Source organism: Triturus cristatus, chromosome 4_1 (genome assembly GCF_964204655.1).
Source record: "Triturus cristatus chromosome 4_1, aTriCri1.1, whole genome shotgun sequence".
Classification (NCBI taxonomy): Eukaryota; Metazoa; Chordata; class Amphibia; order Caudata; family Salamandridae; genus Triturus; species Triturus cristatus.
In genome coordinates, this window is record NC_140585.1 from 31,413,422 (window position 1) to 31,431,645 (window position 18,224).

At 49.5% G+C, this 18,224-nt stretch overlaps 1 protein-coding gene across 9 annotated transcripts in view; it reads right to left on the bottom strand.

The window, feature by feature from the left end:
* ZDHHC5 (zDHHC palmitoyltransferase 5) overlaps positions 1 to 18,224 on the bottom strand; it is a 493,091-nt gene that overhangs the window by 82,935 nt on the left and 391,932 nt on the right. The window lies entirely within an intron of this gene.

Sequence of the window (18,224 nt, forward strand, 5' to 3'; positions counted from 1 at the left end):
AAAGATTTACAGATCCAGATGTCAGCGTGCAGTAAAAATGCAGTGGTAATAAAGTTATGACACATAAAAATGATGTAAAAACAAAGCATGCTTCTCAATACGTTTACAAAAGATTGTTTAAAAAATAAAAAATAAAACTCATGCCTATTTTGATTTTTTTTTTTTACCACCATTGTTTTATTGAGTTTTAACACCAGCAAATATAATAAAGGATCGCTCAGTGAGGCAGATCATGTATCAGTGTTACCACTTCACAGTGAATCATTCTGTCAATAAGACCAAATTGAGAACATTCATAAACCAACATCCTGCATCGTCCCTTACCTTTCCCAACCCACTGCCCTCAGCTCCCTTCAAAATGGCGCAGGGCAGGAAAATGAAAACAAGAAATTCTAAGATCATCCACTCTCCTAAGAAATCCCACAGCGAAGATTAGGGCACTGTGTTCAGGCACTCAAAATCAACACGCACCTGCTCTACATCTCAAACCAGATCTAATGCTCTGAGCCGAGGTGTCAAAGCCAGGGCTCCATATGCGACCAGCATTCAATCTGCCAGGGGCTCTCTTCACATTACCTAAGAGCCTCTCCATAGCTACAACCTACCAAACTCTCACATACCATAGTGAAATAAGTGAACATCTTTCTTCCACCACAGAGCTTTTGTGTTTCACTGTCCCCAGACACTGTCAAATCACAGTGCAGTCCATCCTAAGGCCATTTCAGTCAACTTCTGTTTCTGCTGGTAGGAGTTAACGCAATATCTCATTCCAAAAGCGCATAAGTACGGGACATGCTCACATGATGCAGTTTCTGTTCTCTAGTCCATAGACGTGACTGTTAACAGTGTCTATGTACACTTATTAAACCGCTTACTTCAAATGATCTCGAAACAACTTTTCCGTGGTGACGAGGATCATCAAAAGCAGCCATGGTTGTTGTGCGGCAGAAGCGTGGCACCTCATTCAACATTCCCCATCATTTTCTTTATTACTCCACTGTTTTACCGTGCTTTTGTATTGTTCCTTCCTCTGTATTGCATTGCCCTATTTTACCTATGCAATACTCAAACGTTAAAAAAAAACTTTTATCCGCACTGCCTCCTTCCTTGCTTAGTCCTGAGTACTCTTCCAATTAACTGACATCAATGGTGTGAGGCATCGGAAGCGTTTCTGAACGCCACCAATTATGTGTTTACAGCTATAAAAAGAAAGCTCTTCTTGTGCACAATTTAACCCGGAAGCATATTAAAACCGTGCCCCGTAGTGGAAGTCCAAGGTTGCAGTGTGGAGGAAGATGAATATGCAAGCACTCTCGAGATTCTGGGAGAGAGCTATAATCCAAAAAAGAAAAAGTGAATTACCTCCGCTACCACTCTTCCTGGTGGCCCTCAGGCACCAGACTGTATCTGAAGTTTTCACAGCAGTGCTTTTAACAGGTAGACACTGTGTGGCTCAGAGGTGGTCTTGTGCCATCCCAGAAGTGACATAGAGAGGCCGCATATCAGCAGTACCCCTGCACACAGGCGTCAGTTTCTTGTTTGACTCTGTCCGTGCCACCTGATGAAAAGCACAAAACATTTTGGAGGTACCAATGAGAATATCTCTAATTTTGGACCTTTTTAGATGGTAAAAAGGGACCACTCCACAGAACAGGGAGGTAAGAGGCCAATAAGAAATCAGCAATTAGAGTAGCCACCAGAAAGAGTGTTCCCAAAGGTAAATAACGTATTCCTTATCTTAGGAATAAATACCAAAACAGTACCTCCCGAGGTGGAGAGGACTCTGACAAAAAGTTCAGCAGGACTGAACAGGTGAAACGCTCTACACCTGGCTCTCAAGGCAATGGTGCTTTCTGAACGTAACAGCCTGGCAGATGTCAAGAACAGGTACGCCCGACCAGTGGTGACAAATGCAAAAAGAACAGTTGATAGACAGAATGCATAACAATGTCATACATTCACCCCAGTAAACACATCTGGGCCTAATTTTATAGTTTTTTTGCTCACCATGCAATTCCAGTTTGGACCCAGCTATATGCAAATCAGTTGTGGCCCTTCCCTGCACCCAATGGGAACAGTCCAGACTGAACTGCCAGGCCAGGTCCTCCCTGGACTGGAAACAACCATCCTAGGACCGGTTTTGGGACTTCACCCCTCACCCGCAGGATAGCTTGACTCCAGTGGCATGGAGAGCAAGGGACCCACGTCTAGGCATACCCATCCCACTCAGTTACAAATGCAAAAAGAACAATTTATTTATTTATTTGAAGGTTTTATATAGAGCGAACAAGACCCTGGCGGGAATCAGAACGCTTTACATGGCAGATGTTGGAAACGGGTACAAGCATGTAAAAATAAAAATATAGGTGATTCCAATACAAGGTGATCACTAATACAGACTAGTAATTATATTACAGTAATCAGTAATTCAAGTGAATTTAGCCATGATAATCGCTTTCACTTCTTTTTTGAAGGAGGCAGAAGAAGGGTTCAGTCTTGTTTTTGAGGGCAAAGCATTCCAGATCCTGGGAGCCATTCCAGAGAAGGTCCGGTAGTAAGTTTCAGTAGAAGATTCCTGGAGCTCCTGGAGGCTCTATTACCAGAAGAGAGTACCAGTTTCTGAGCTAGATAGCTCGGAGTGTTGCGATGTAAGGCCTTGTGCGTCATACATGCGATTTTCAGATGAATTCTAGCTTCGAGCGGTAGCCAGTTGAGGGCTCTAAGGCCTGGAGAGATGATAGAGGCTCCTAGCGGGACTGTCGTCGATCTGGGGAGGCTGCATATTCCACTCTTGGGATTACTAGGGCTTGAACAGCTTGTTTGAAGTTGTTTGCTGGCAGGAAGGGTTTCAGTCTTCTCAGAGTGTTCATGTGGAAGTTTGCTCCTTTTGTAGAGGTGCTGATATGTTTTCGCATATTTAGGTTTCTGTCCAGCATCAATCCCAGCGATTTAACTGATTAGACAATGAGAGGTTGCCCTTTGAGTGCTGTTAGGTGCTTCAACCAGTCGAGGATGATGGATTTGTGGGAGTGGGGGCGATTAAGAGGAATTCCGTTTTGAGGAAGTTTAGTTTCAAATGGTTTTCTGCCAACCATGTTTGAGTTTTTTGTTGAGTTGAGAGATTTGAGGACCTCAAGTGAGTGGATCTTGATGTAGAGTTGGGTGTTGTCTGTGTACATGTAAAAATGGACATCGGTGAGTGGTTCCATGAAGCGGTTGAAGAGTGTGGGTGAAAGGGAAGATCCCTGCGGTACTCCTAGAGTGACTGGGATGGGTTTGGATAAGGATTGCTTAGCCTTAAATGTTTGTGATGTATTTTGGAGGAAAGAGGTAAACCAGGTAAGCACAGATCCAGATAATCCCATTCTGTGTTTCAGGAGCTCTAGCAGGTTGTCGTGTCGGACGGCGTCAAATTACGATGAAAGGTCGAGTAAGATTAAAAAGCAGGCTTCGTTTTGGTCAAGGATTTTTAGTGCGTTATCTATTATGTGGGTCATGGCTCATTCCGTACTGTGACCTACATGGAAGCCTGATCGGTATTGGTTGAGCAGGTTGAATAGTTCAATGAGGTTACTAAGCTGCATGTGAACACATTTTTCTAAGAGCTGGACTAGAGTGGGGATGTTGGATATCAGGCAATAGTTATTTAAGTCCAATGGGTCGGCTGTTGGTTCCTTTAGGATAGGGGATACCTGACCTGTTTTCAGGATTTCTGGGATGGTTCCTTGATGGACGGAGGTATTTATAATCTTGGTCCAGAGAGGTAGTAACAGTGGAATGAAGTCTTTTAAGTAGTTAGCAGGAAGCAGGTCTGTGAAGTGACGGAGTTAGCAGGAAGCAGGTCTGTGAAGTGACGGGAGGGATTCAAGGCTGTTAGCGTTTTTAGTATAGTATCTTCACTGATAGTGTTGCGTTGTTTTTAAGGTTTAATTTTGTGGAGCATTTGACTGGGGCAGGTCGATTTTTATGGTTTCTGACTTCATAATGAAAAAGGAGGCAAATTCCTCACAGTTGGGTAGGGTGTCGGGGGTAGCCTTAGGGTGGGTGGGTGGGTAAACTCTTGGTTTGGGCTTTGATTAGTTCAAATAGTTTTTTGGGACTGTTCTTGGCTTGGTCTAGAGTTGATTACTGAAGAAGTCGGTTTTAGATCGTCTGATCTTTCTAAAGTAGGAGTTTCTGGTGGTTCTTAGTAGCTTGAGGTGGTGAGAGGAAGGTGCAGATCTCCATCGCCGTTCAATTGATCTTACTGATCGCCTGTCATTTAGCCTATCATCATACCAGGGTTTTGAGTCTTTTGTGGTGATTCTTTTCCATTGTAAAGGAGCTATTTTGTCTAAAACTGTTCATGGAGTGGAAGTAGTGGTTGGTCAGACCTTGTACATCGGCTAGGTCTTCTGGGGGACGTAGGATGTTAGGATTTGAGGTTACGAGTGGGTCGGAACCAACGTTCTTTTAGATTCCTCTTCCAGATCTTTCTGCTCGGGGTTTGTGTGGGAAGTCGTTGTAGTTGTGTGGGAAGTGATTCCATGACTGTAAGAAAGTGGCTCTGTATGGAATATGCTACTTACCAGTATGCATCTGTTCTTGGCATGTAGAGCTGCAGATCTACACACTTGTGCATAGATCGCCATCTGGTGTTGGGCCCGGATGTTTGCAGTTTATTTTTCCTCTTGAAAAGTCTTTGGAAGTCACGAGGTCGGTGACTCCTCCTTTGGATCGTATTGAGCACGGGCTTTGGCTCCATCCTCAGATTGTTTTTCGCCAGCAGGGAAAGATGGAGCGTAGTAATAACAGTGAAGATGCCCATGTGTGTGCTATCTAAATAAGATAAACTGGGACAGATACAGGTAGCCGGGGAGGCGGGTGGGCGTGTGTAGATCTGCAGCTCTATATGCCAAGAACAGATGCATACTGGTAAGTAGCATATTCCGTTCGAGGCATATGAGCTGCAGATTACACACTTGTGCATAGATTATATAGCAGTACCCACCGTTAGCGGCGACCACCCGTATCTGTTGCAGTGGTTTGAAATAATGTTTTGAGTACCGCCTGGCCCACACTAGCCTGTTGCTTAGTTTGCACATCTACACAATAGTGTTTGGTGAAAGTGTGCGGTGTTGACCATGTAGCTGCTTTGCAGATATCATCTAATGGGATGTTCCCTAAGAATGCCATGGAAGCCCCTATTTTTCGTGTAGAATGGGCTTTAGGGGGAATGGATAGCATTCGCTTTGCTTTATGGTAACAGATTTGAATGCATTTTACAATCCACCTAGCTATCCCTGATTTTGAGATGGGGTTGCCTTTGTGTGGTGGAGAGGAAGAAAGAAACAGTTGTTTGGTCTTACGGAAAGGTTGTGTCCTTTGAATGAAGTAGAGTAAGGCTTGTTTGACATCCAGTGTGTGAAGAGCCCTTTCTGTAACGGTCTGTAGTTGTGAGAAAAATACTGGTAGTTCTACTGTTTGGTTTAGGTGAAAAGGAGAAATGACTTAAGGGAGGAACTTTGGGTTGGTATGGAGAACAACCTTGTTGTGGTGCATTTGGAGAAAAGGTTCTTGAATGGTAAGTGCTTGTATCTCACTGACCCTTCTAAGGGAAGTGATGGCTACAAGAAAAGCGGTTTTCCATGTTAGGAATTGTAGTTGGCATTTGTGCAGAGGTTCGAAGGGAGGCCCCATTAGCCTTGTGAGAACGATATTTAAGTCCCACACAGGTGAGGGTGGCAGTCTGGGGGGAATTATTCTTTAAAGGCCTTCCATGAAGGCTTTAATGGCAGGTAAAAAGTGTGAGATGTTGCCTGTTTTGTAGGTAAGCTGCAATAGCTGCGAGGTGTAGTCGAATGGACGTATCGGCTAGATTGCACCTTTGTAGGTGGAGTAAGTAGCCTATGATGTGTTGAATGGACACATCCAGTGGATTGATGGTGTTGTTATGGCAATAAACAACAAAACGTTTCCACTTGGCGGCGTACAACGCTCTAGTGGTAGGTCTTCTAGCTTCTCTGATGACGTTCATAGAGTCAGGGGGAAGATTTAGGTACCCGAATTCTAGGATTTCAGGAGCCAGATCGCAAGGTTGAGCTGCGCTGGGTCCGGGTGTTTGAACTCTCCATGGTTCTGGGTTAAGAGGTGTGGAGAGAGGTGTAGTTTTTGGTGCGGTACTACAGATAGTTCTAGCAGTGTGGTATACCACGGTTGTCTGGCCCACGTTGGAGCTACTAGGATTAGTGTGAGGGAGTGTTGTTGTAGTTTGCGCACCAATAGTGGAATGAGTGGGAGAGGCGGAAAAGCGTACGCAAATCTGCCTGACCAGTTCATCCATATCGCATTTCCTTTGGACAATGGGTGTGGGTATCTGGCGGCGAAGCTTGGGCATTTGGCGTTTGTGGGTGGCGAAGAGGTCTATCTGTGGATGCCCCCACATTTGAAAGTACGGGTGAAGAACTTGCAGGTGAAGCTCCCACTCGTGGATCTGTTGTGTCTGCCTGCTGAGCAGATCTGCCACTGTGCTTTGCACTCCTGGGACATGCTGAGCTAGGAGAAAGATTTTTGGGGGGTATTGCCCATCTCCATATGCTCTGTGCTAGATGAGAGCTGTGGAGAGTGTGTGCCGCCTTGTTTTTGAATATAATACATGGTTGTCATGTTGTCTGTGCGGATCAGGACTGCCTTGCCTGAAATTTGGGTTTGAAAAGATTTTAGGGCTAAGAAGTTTGCTAGTAACTCCAGATGGTTGATATGGAGTAACTTTTGTTGAGGTGTCCACTTGCCGTGTGTGGTGAGATGTAGTAGATGAGCTCCCCAGCCGGAGAGCGATGCGTCCGTTGTCAGTACTATTTGAGGAACCGGGTCCAGGAACGGTCGGAACGGTCGACCTTTGGAAAGGTTTGCGGTGTTCCACCACTGCAGAGAGCGATGGGTGCGACCGTCTACCAACACCAGATCTGTTAATTGACCCTGGGCCTGGTTCCATTGTTGCGCTAAGCACTCTTGGAGAAGACGCATCTGGAGTCTTGCGTGAGGTACTATGAAGATGCAAGAGGCCATCATCCCTATTAGTTGCATAAACACTCGAGCTGGAAGGGAGTGTTGTGCTATGAATTTTTTGCGTAGAGCTTGAATGCTTGCAATCCTGGCAGGATTGGGATAGGCTAGTGCTCTTGAGGTGTCTATGGTGGCACCGAGGTATTGTTTTATGTGGGATGGTTGTAGATGGGACTTCTGGTGGTTTACTGTGAAGCCCAGTTGGTGGAGTAGTTGAATCGTGGTGGACGTGTGTTGTACACACTGATTGTATGACCTGGCTTTTATCAGCCAGTCGTACAAGTATGGGAAGCCATGGATGTGTTGTCTTCGCAAATGTGCTGCCACCACTGCTAGCCACTTGGTGAATACCCTTGGTGCTGTTGTGACTCCGAAAGGGAGCACTTTGAATTGGTAGTGTTGTCCATCCACTACAAATCTGAGGTACTTCCGGTGAGCTTCGTGCACTGGAATGTGGAAATAAGCGTCTTTTAGGTCTAAAGTGGTCAAAAAGTTGTTTTTGTGTTTAGGGGCCGGAGATCTAGGATGGGTCGCAGAGTCTCTTCCCCCTTTTTTTTTATTTAAGTTTTTTATTGTTTTTTAAAACAGTTAAAACAATAGGACACTGAAACAGACCTTGCGTATAGATCCCTTGACAGATCCCTACCCAATTACATAATCCCTCAACCAACCCTAGCTCTACTGCATTGAGAAGGACTGTGGCTCCCCACCTCCCCACCAACCCGCAGGCCATCTTAACCATCCGAATCAGAGGAGTCCTCATCTGACAGAGGCGGCGGATCGCATATTCCTCCCCTGTACTTGTTCCATGCCCCCCAAACCTTGGCCCACTTGCGAGGACATCCCCGCCTAATAAATACAGACCGCTCTGCAAACATGGCTGCATCCATCTCTCTACGCCAAATGAACAGCAACGGTGCCCCACCCGCTCCCCATTTTTGGGCTATATTCCTTTTGGCCGTCATGATCCCCAGCGTCACCCAGCCCTGCGCCTGACGATCGAGATCATTGGGCTCCCACACATTTACCAGACAGCGCCTGGGCTCCGGCACCAACGATATCCCACACGCCTGTGACATTGTTCGCAGCACTCGCTTCCAAAAGTCTTGAATGATGGGGCATTCCCAGATAGTGTGGTAAAAGGTTCCCTCCTCCCCACAACCCCGCAAGCAGAAGGGGTGTGGCGCTCTGCCCATCCTATGTAGTAAGCACCTGGTGTAGTATGAGCGAGGCAAAATACGAAGCTGCACCAGTCGCAGCCTCGAAGGTATACCCGCCTCGCGAGGCCAGTGCCTCACGCCACTCTGGGTCATCAAAGTCGCCGACCTCGGCAGCCCACCTCTCCCGCAAGAGCCCCATAGGGTCTGGCAGATTGTTGATCAGCTTGAGGTACGTGAAGGACGTAGCCTTCTTTGGCATGTATTCAGTCAGCAGCCTGTCCTCCAACGGGGACGCCTCCGGAACCTGCGTGCCAGGAGCCAGTTGTGCCACCAGGGCATGTTTCATCTGGAGGTACCTGAACCATTCCGAAGGAGCCAGCTCATATTGCTGTTGCAAGCGCGCAAACCGGACGACCTCCCCCTTTTGCCACACATCGCCTATCACCGATATTCCGATGTTGTCCCAAGCGTCGAAGCCCTTGCTGTCCCTCAAACGTCCCAGCTTCTTGGCATCCCAGAGAGGTGTAAGCTGAGTCAAGACCCCTCGCCATCCCAACCTGGCCTGCGCCGCATGCCAGATAGATATAGTCTGCCTCAGAGGGCCGATCAGGTTCGAGGCCAGTCGGGCATCATACAGCGGGGACAACATACCCCTCTCACCCAGCACGTCCCTGTCCGCCTTAAATGCAGGGTCAGACTGAGGCGCGTGAAGCCACTGATTAATCACCTTCAGCTGCGCCGCCCAGTAATAAAGCTGGATATCCGGGAGCGCAATTCCTCCATCATACCACCCGCGAACCAGTTTAGATTGCGCAATGTACGCTGGCTTGTTGCCCCAGAGTAGGCTGGACATCTGCGCCGCTATCGCGCGGAAGTAGGCCGGAGGCACCTGGTACGGAGTATTCTCCAGCACGTATAGAAACCGCGGCAGAGCCATCATTTTGAAGAGCGCCGCTCTGATCCATTGTAATGTGCACCCCCAGATACTTGAACGACCCCTCCGCCACCTGAAGCGGGCAACCCGCCGGTAGCCACGGAGGGGGGCCCCGCAGCACCAGGAGGAACGACTTCGACCAGTTTATCGTATAGCCAGATGCCCGGCCGAAAATCTCGCAGATGTTAAGTAGTGTCAAGATGGAACGCCTCGGGGAGGACAAATAAAGCAGTATGTCATCCGCGTAGAGGGAGATGCGGTCCTCCCAGTCGGCAGACCACCGAAGGCCCCGCATCGTGGGCTCCCATCGTATCCAAGCCGCGAGCGGCTCGAGCACTAGGGCAAAAAGCAGAGGCGACAGAGGGCAGCCCTGCCGCGTGCCACGCGTCAGGGGGAAATCCTCCGACATGTGCCCGTTGGCCGCGACATGGGCTAGTGGTTTAGCATAGAGGAGTTGGATCCAGGCACAAAATTTCGGTCCGAACCCCAGATGTAGGAGCACCGCAAAGAGAAAGGGCCATTCCACCATGTCGAACGCCATTCGTGCGTCAAGGGAGAGAATGACTGCCGGCTCCCGCAACCGCTCCACTCGTGCCAGCACACCATGCAGTCGCCTCAGATTGTGAGACGTACCTCTGCCAGGCATAAAGCCCGACTGATCCGGGTGCACAATGTCGGATAAATGAGGTGTGAGCCGGGCGGCCAACAATTTCGCGAGGATCTTGGCCTCTGCGTTGATCAGCGAAATGGGACGATAGGAGGTACATTGATCCGCCGGCTTACCCGGCTTCGGTATTACCACAATGGTGGCCGTTCGTTGGTCCACAGGGAGTTCTCCCGCCTCCAGGCTGTGTGTAAACATATTTAGTAGGTGCGGGGCTAGCGTCTCGGAAAGCCGCTGATAAAGCTCGATTGGGATGCCGTTCGGTCCAAGCGCCTTACCAGGCTGCAGCGCGCCGATAGCCGCCTGGAGCTCCTCCACCGTGAGCTCGGCCTCAAGTGTCTCTCGAGCCTCAGGGGAAAGCTTGGGCATCCGCAGGTCTCGGATGCATGTCAGTGCCATCTCCACCGTCATGGACGAATTGGAGGAGTACACTCCTGGAAAGTGCTCTGCCAGAGTGCGCACTATTACTCGTGGGTCTGTCGCTGCCAACCCCTCGTCGGTGCCCCGCTGCGCAATCCACCTGGCGCCACTGTCGCGCCTGTCAAGCCACGCCAGCAGCCTACCGGTTTTATCGCCCACATCATAAACTGTGTGCCTCGAGGCCTCTAGGCGCTGTCTGATGCGCTCTGCGAGGTGCTCTTTATATTTCGTCTGAATCACATGCAGGTCGTGCGAGGCCGCACGGGAGGGAGCCTCGGCCTGGCGAGCCTCCGCCGCCCGGAGCTCAAGCGACTGTAACTCAGATACCTGTTCACGCTTGTATTCCGAAACGGCGGCCATCGCCTGGCCCCGCACCACCGTTTAGTACGCCTCCCAAAGAACCGTAGGGTAGTCGACCGAGGAGGCGTTTTCCTGGAAGTACAGTTTAGTCGCCTGCACTATAGATTTATTAATCTTCGGTAGGCGCATGTAGCTAGGGCGTAGCGGATAAATGCGGCGACGCATCAGGTGATAACTAGTGTACTGCAAGAGGATCGGGGAATGATCAGAGATGCCTCTGGGTCTAATGTCTATACTTTCAATATTGCGGCGACAACCGGGGGAACCCAGAAAGTAATCAATGCGGGTTAGACTATCGTGTACCCCGGAGTGATACGTGTATTGCTGCGCCGTCGGATGATGCAGCCGCCATAAATCTGTTAACCCGATCGCCGTCGTTAAGCTCGCAAGGCGGGACACCCCCCCACCCCTTCACTCGAGGCAGGGACCGGTCAGTGAGGTCGTTCATTACAGCATTAAAGTCGCCACCCAATAACACCTCCCCCTCCGGTAGTGTGAGCAGAAATTCACTGAGTGCCGGGAGCGCCGCAGCATGCAACCCCGGTGGGATATAGAAGTCTCGTCCCTTTTTGGTATGAGGAAATATAGGGAGTAGACGCCCATATTTTGTTGGTTGGTAGGAACGGGTTCTATTGCCTGTTTCTGTAGGAGGGAGATTACCTCCTTCTTTAGGAGTATTAGATGTTCTTGTGACATTGGGCGCTGCCTGGGTGGAATGTTTGGGGGGTAGATATTAGTTCTAGGCAGTAGCCTGACCGAATTATCTGTGTTACCCATTTGTCTGAGGTGATGGTAGCCCAGACAGGAAGGAAATGTTGGAGTCTGCCCCCGACCGGAGTGGAATGGTCTGGAGGGAGCGGGGGGAAGTCATTGTGTAGGCGGTGTGGCAGAGCGGGCGTTGTTTGTTTTGCCTCTGCCTTTATTATTGTTACCCCTATAGCCGCCTCTTTGATAACCCCCTCTTTGATAACCCCTTGTGAAGGTTGACTGAGTAGGGGATTTGTATGAAGTGGACGCGGTGTCTGAGGAGTGGCCTCTAGACGTACTTCGAAGGGTGTGACTGTAAGGTTCCCATGGATTTTGCCGTATCCGTATCCTTCATTTTTTCTAGGGCATCATCCACTTTTGGGCCAAATAGATGTTCCTGGTCAAAGGGATGGAGGCTTGTACCTCCGGTTTAAACCCGGATATTCTTAGCCAAGCATGGCGACGGAGGACGACGCTGGTATTGATGGCCCTGGAAGCTGTGTCTGCTGCATCTAGGGCACAACGTATAGAGGTGTTAGTAATAGTATTACCCTCCTGAATTAGTTTGTTGGCCCTCGCTTAATATTTTTCAGGGAGGTGGTGCATTATGCTTTCTAACTTGTCATAATGTGCCCTGTCATATCTGGCCAATAGCGCTCGAGTATTGGCGATACGCCACATATTGGCTGCTTGTGACGCAGTACGCTTTCCTGATGCGTCCAGTAGTTTTGACTCTTTGTCAGGTGGTGGTGCTTCGCCTGATGCCTGGGACTTTGCCCTTTTATGTGCAGTGGATACCACTAGAGAATCTAGTGGCTCTGGCCCTCTGATGTAGGAGGGATCTGTGGGGGCAGCTTTGTATTTTTTCTCTATGCACGGGTTAATGACCCTGGCCCTAAATGGGTCGTTAAAAACTTCTGGCGCATTCTTTACCACCCCTTTGAGCATAGGTAATATGGAGGTAGACCTATGTGTGGTGTCGAATGTGTCGAGGAGAAAATCTTCCTCCACGGGGTCGGTATGCAAGTCTACCCCGTCAGAGTGTGCTGCCCTTTGCAGTAGATGGTGGAACCCCAATGAGTATTTCTGTGGAGATGGTCTGGAGGGGTAAAGATCATCTTGTGGGACCTTGGGGATATCAGGGATATTGTAATCGTCCCATGGGTCTAGGCATCCTGTAGGGGTGGGTTCCCAAGTGGGTAGGTCCTGGGGCACATCCCCTATGTCATCATATGGGTCCCCGTGATCATCATCGTGTGGAGGAGGGGTGGGAGAAGGATGAGGTTGGGGTGGAGAAGGCGGAGGGGGTGGAGGTGGGGAAGGTATTCTGAACGGAGAGGTAGCAGAGTCCTTCCTCTTTGGAGGTGGAGGTGGAGCAGGCTTCTCCAAATGTCTCTTTTCGGTAGAGAGTGTCAAATGTCCAGTTTTTGGATCCTTGGTGAGTGTTTTTTGCAAAGGATCCGGTATAAATAGGTCTGGTGAGGCTGGTCGGTCCGTTGGCGCCGGAGGAGTCGGTCCTTTGGCGCCGGAGGCGTCGGGCCGTTGGCTTTTTAGGCTTTTCTGTGCCGGTTCGTTGTTTGGAACCCAGTTTGGGAACCTCCGGACGCTTGGTTGGCGTTGAGATGGGTTTCGGCCTCGAAGTGTCAGTGGCCTTGTGTGCTTTGGTTGGCACCGAAGGTGGTGTCGGTGCCGAAGAGCTGGCTTTCGACCCAGAGTGCTTCGGTGCGGGGATCGGTGTCGATATGGAGGTCGGCTTCTTTTTCGGTGCCGAAGAGTGTTTATCGGCACCGACGGTAGGCTGGCTCGAGCCCGAGCCGCCGGAAGGCTTGCTTGGCTTCTTTACCGGGCCCGAAGGTGCGGTCTTGGAAGCAGTGCCCTTGGTCTTGCCTAGGCCTGGAGGCGAAGGTGTGACCGGAGCCTTTTTCGGTGCCGGCAGGGGTGTGTGTGTGTGTGTGTGTATCAGTACTCACCACCCTCTGCGCCGGGGTGATGTCCTCCACATCTGAGTCGTCTGCTTCGGAAGCGCTGACGAGGCCCTCGTCGGTGTAACGCTCTGGAGCGTCGATGCCTTCACCGAAGATGTCGTCCGGAATAGTCAGAGGAGTGCGCCATAGATCTTCTGGCTCTTCGGTCCCGAATAGTCTTTTTGGACCGGAAGGACTTATACGCCAGACAGTCTCGAGCCTCGTATTCAGGGGAGAGGCAGAGATTGCATACCTCGTGGAGATTGGTGTGGGGAAATTTGGACCCACATCGAGGGCACTTTTTAAATGGAGTCCTTTCCATTAGCCAGGACCGGAGCTTGGAGGGGCTCGAAGGCCGCCGTCGACGACCGGAACCGAAGGTCTGTGCCGATGAGAAGGCGCGTCGAGTGGGGGAGATCGCGATCGAAACAATACCGCGGTTTGGGGTGAGGATTGCGCGTCAATCGTCGAACTGGAAGTTGTTCGGAACCGGAGCGCGAAGATTACATCAGAGCCCAATGGCGGAAAAGACAATCTGAGGATGGAGCCGAAGCCCATGTGCAATACGATCCAAAGGAGGAGTCACAGACCTTGTGACTTCCAAAGACTTTCCAAGAGGAAAAACAAACTGCAAACATCCGGGCCCAACACCAGATGGCGATCTATGCACAAGTGTGTAATCTGCAGCTCATATGCCTCGAACGGAATATGCTACTTACCAGTATGCATCTGTTCTTGGCATGTAGAGCTGCAGAGCCACACACTTAGGATAGATCGCCATCTGGTGTTGGGCTTGGATGCTTGCAGGTTGTTGTTGTCTTCGGAAGAAGTCTTTGGTCACGAGATAGGTGACTCCTCCCTTGGACTATAGTGCGCATGGGCATCCACTCCATCCTCAGATTGTTTTTCGCCATGATGGGAAATGATGGAGCTTGTAAAAATAAAGAAAGGATGTCCATGTGTAATGTCTAAGTAAGACGATGCTGGAACAGATACAGGTCCCGGGGAGGTGTGTGGCTCTGCAGCTCTACATGCCAAGAACAGATGCATACTGGTATGTAGCATATTCCGTTCGAGGCATATGAGCTGCAGATCACACACTTAGGATAGACTATATAGCAGTGTCTCCCCTAGCGGTGGTCACCTGTATCAGTTGCAGCAGTTTGGAATAAAGTTTTAAGGACAGCCTTGTAGGAAGGTGGATATCTGACTATGGTTACCCCCAACTTTTTGCCTAGTGTCTAGCTGGTTTTTCGACTTAGTTGGCCTGAGATCCTGCCATTCAGGGTCTCAGGCTGTCTGCTCTCTCCTTAAAATGGACTCCATGTACCCTAGGTACATACACAATTGGTAAGGATCACCTTATTGGACCCTGTACAGTGTACCCTAGGTACCCAGGGCATAGGTGTACCCTAGGCCTCCCAGGGGCTGCAGCATGTATTATGCCACCCCTGGTCTGGCCTTCCAATCAGACACAACTGGCTGATCACTCAGCTGGGGCAAGGTCGTGTAATCACCCCTTGCTTAGATATAGTATATCTATGTCTACCTTATATATAGACACATGTGTACCTATCAGCCACTCCTATGGCAGGCCTTAACAATCCTGGAGGCAGAGTGCTTGGTAACATGTGAGATGGTGCTCTAGCATGAGCTGAGCCTGTCTGCAGCTTTCGGAACCATGTCCTTATAGCTGTTCTATGATATAGCCTACCATAAACTCTTAAAGTGCCTTATAATCTTAAACGGTTATGGTAACTATGGTTTGGCTTTATCAAAACATGTCGTGTAAGGTGTCTAACACTTTGGAATAATACCCCCATACCATTTCTGGTGATGAGGATATTATTCCTCCCTTCTAGAGGGAGAGACATGTTAAAATCCTACTTTGCTGTTTAACTCTAACCAAAGCCTCAGCATCACAAAATGGATGCTGCTGCCACAGACACAAGTCTGACCTCCTGCTGCTGGGAGTGATCCCAGACAGGGAGGCCTGGACAATAGGTTTCCTGCTTGGGGAGGTGCTAGCACCTCCCCAGACAGCCTTTAGTGTATTGGGGCAGGGTGGGCTGAAAGGAATGAGACATGCCTGGGGCACACAAGGTGTTCCTTGCATAGTCCAGTTCAAACCGGCACTGGGGCACTCCAGCCCCAGCTCTGGCGCGAAACTGGACAAAGGGAAGTGGGTGTAACCACCCCCTCCCAGGTCCCACCCATAGGGCGTGACCTAGCAGGTATCCCAGCCCCCCAGATTAGTATAAGAGTGGGAGTTGGGCCTCAGGACATTAGATTATCCTGAACCTGCAATCTTGAACAGAAACTCTGGACCTTCGACGAAAGAAGAAGACTGAAGAATCTCCCTTGTGGCCAAGGAGTGGCTACCCTGTGCAAACGGGCACCATCAAGAGACTACCCTTTGCTTTGCCCAAGTTCTACGAGGAACCGACTGCAGAGCCCGACCAGAGCCTTGACTTCCAGACTTCTCCGACCCTGATCCACATCCACAGCAGAGCTGAGATCCGTGGGGGCGACGAGCGACGTGGGACCGGCTACCTGGGAAAAGTGGCTAGTATCTTCAAGCGCAGCTTCTGAGGCACCCTCGAAGTTGTGCACCGGGGATTGAGAAGCCCCACCCCCAAGCACCATCTGCACCGAAGATCAGCCCCCCACACTCCACGAGTCCTGCGTGGGGCCCTTCAGCATTTTCCTGCTTGCCGCGTCTGTCCGGTTGCTTGCCCGCTGGCTAGTGGCCTTTGTGACGACGCATCCTGTAATCTTCACCGCTGGTTTGGCTCCTCCAGACTGGCTCCTGCTTCTTTGAAAAAGAGAAGCACCGCAGACCTTCCTGGTCTGCACCAGAAGCAAGTCCTTCATTCTGCGTGGGTTCCGCTTGCCAAGGCTTGGTGAGTCCTAGTCCGACTTCGACGCCGCCGACAGCAAGAGCCTTCGTGGGACAGCTCGCCTCCTGGTCCTGGTCGTCCTCGACGCTTCCTGGTCCTCGTGGCTGCAGCGACAAGCTTCACCTTCACCTGCAATCTTCACGACATCGCCTGGTTCCTTCCTGGTTCCACGTGGTCACTGGCTAGTGACCTTGACTCTGTCCCTTCTGCTTGCAGGTCTCCTCTCTTCTTGATCCCAGCCTTGGGATCCACCGGACACTCTTCACTGACTGCCTGTCAGCATCTTTCTTCAGGCATCCATAGGAGTCGACGACGAAACCCGACGCAACTTCACCCCTATGCAACCGCAGCCTGTGGGCTAGGTAACTTGGGTACTCCGGTGCTCATCAGGATAGTGACTATCCTAGTGTCTAGTTTTCAAGTCTCGACTTCCTAGCTACTCCGGAAGTGTCCTAAATCTATTTAATTCTAAACTGTACTATTGCTATTGACTTTTACGCATTACGCGTGAGTGTTTCCACTCTGCACCTGAATCCCGTGGGCCTCCCACTTCCTAACCTTTGGTAGTATAGTGTAGCCCCAGCGATTCCCTAGGCCCAGGCCTATCCTATTTCCGTGACAGTGGTCCTTATACCACTTACTTAGTATATGGTTTGCATGGCCCCTAGGGCCTAACTGTATTACTTACCTGTGTGACTTAATGTATGCTTAAATAAGACTGTGTTGTACTTACCTCGAATCTCATAAAGAGTGCTGAGGGCTTGACTAGAATAAATACACTTTATGTTATATATATATCTGTTGTGGTGTCCTTTCATTTGGTATTCAAGGGATTATATATGGTATCACAGCTGGCTTCACATGCCATTCAGAGTTTAGCCTAAGACTGCTCTTGTCCATGCTACCACTAGGATAGCTGGTCTATAAGGTTGACTTTACAACCAATCACCATAAGGGTATTTGGACTGATATAAGGTGTACACTAGAACTAGTGACATCATACATCAGGCCAACTTCTCACAAGCCTGACCCACAGAAGCTTTTTGTTTGGCTTGCACGTCAACACAGTAGTGTTTAGTGAAGGTGTGTGTTGTAGACCACGTGGCTGCCTTACAAATATCTTCTAAGGGGATGTTTCCTAGGAATGCCATGGAAGCCCCTATTTTGCGTGTGGAATGCGCTCTAGGGGGAACTGTTAGAGTGCTTTTAGCTTTGTGGTAGCATATTTGGATACATTTAACTATCCACCTGGCTATTCCGGATTTGGGGTTGCCTTTATGTGGTGGAGAGAAAGCAACAAACAATTGTTTGGTTTTGCGGAATGGTTTGGTTCTGTCAATGTAGTAAAGTAGGGCTCTTTTAACGTCTAAGGTATGAAGAGCTCTTTCAGCTACAGAGTCTGGATTTGGGAGGAACACTGGCAGCTCGACTGATTGGTTAAGATGGAACGGGGAAATTACTTTGGGTAGGAATTTAGGATTTGTTCTAAGAACCACTTTGTTACGGTGTAGCTGTAGGAATGGTTCTTGTATGGTTAAAGCCTGGATCTCACTTACCCTTCTAAGGGATGTGATGGCAATAAGGAACGCTATTTTCCATGTAAGGAACTGTAGTTCGCATTTATGCAGAGGTTCAAATGGGGCACCCATGAGCCTTGTGAGAACAATATTTAGGTTCCACACTGGAGAGGGTGGTAATCTGGGAGGAATAATCCTTTTAAGACCTTCCATGAAGGCTTTGATCGCTGGTACTCTAAATAATGACAAGTGTTGTCGATTTTGTAAGTAGGCAGCTAATGCTGCTAGGTGAAGACGTATGGATGAATACGCTAAATTACATCTTTGCAAGTGTAGTAAGTAGCAAATGATGTTCTGGATGGATGCATTCAGTGGACGTATATCATTGTTAGTGCAGTAAATGGCAAATATTTTCCATTTTGCAGCGTAGCAGGCCCTAGTAGTAGGTCGTCTGGCCTCTTTTATAATATTCATGCAGTCTGGTGGTAGGTTGAGGTAACCGAACTCTAGGACT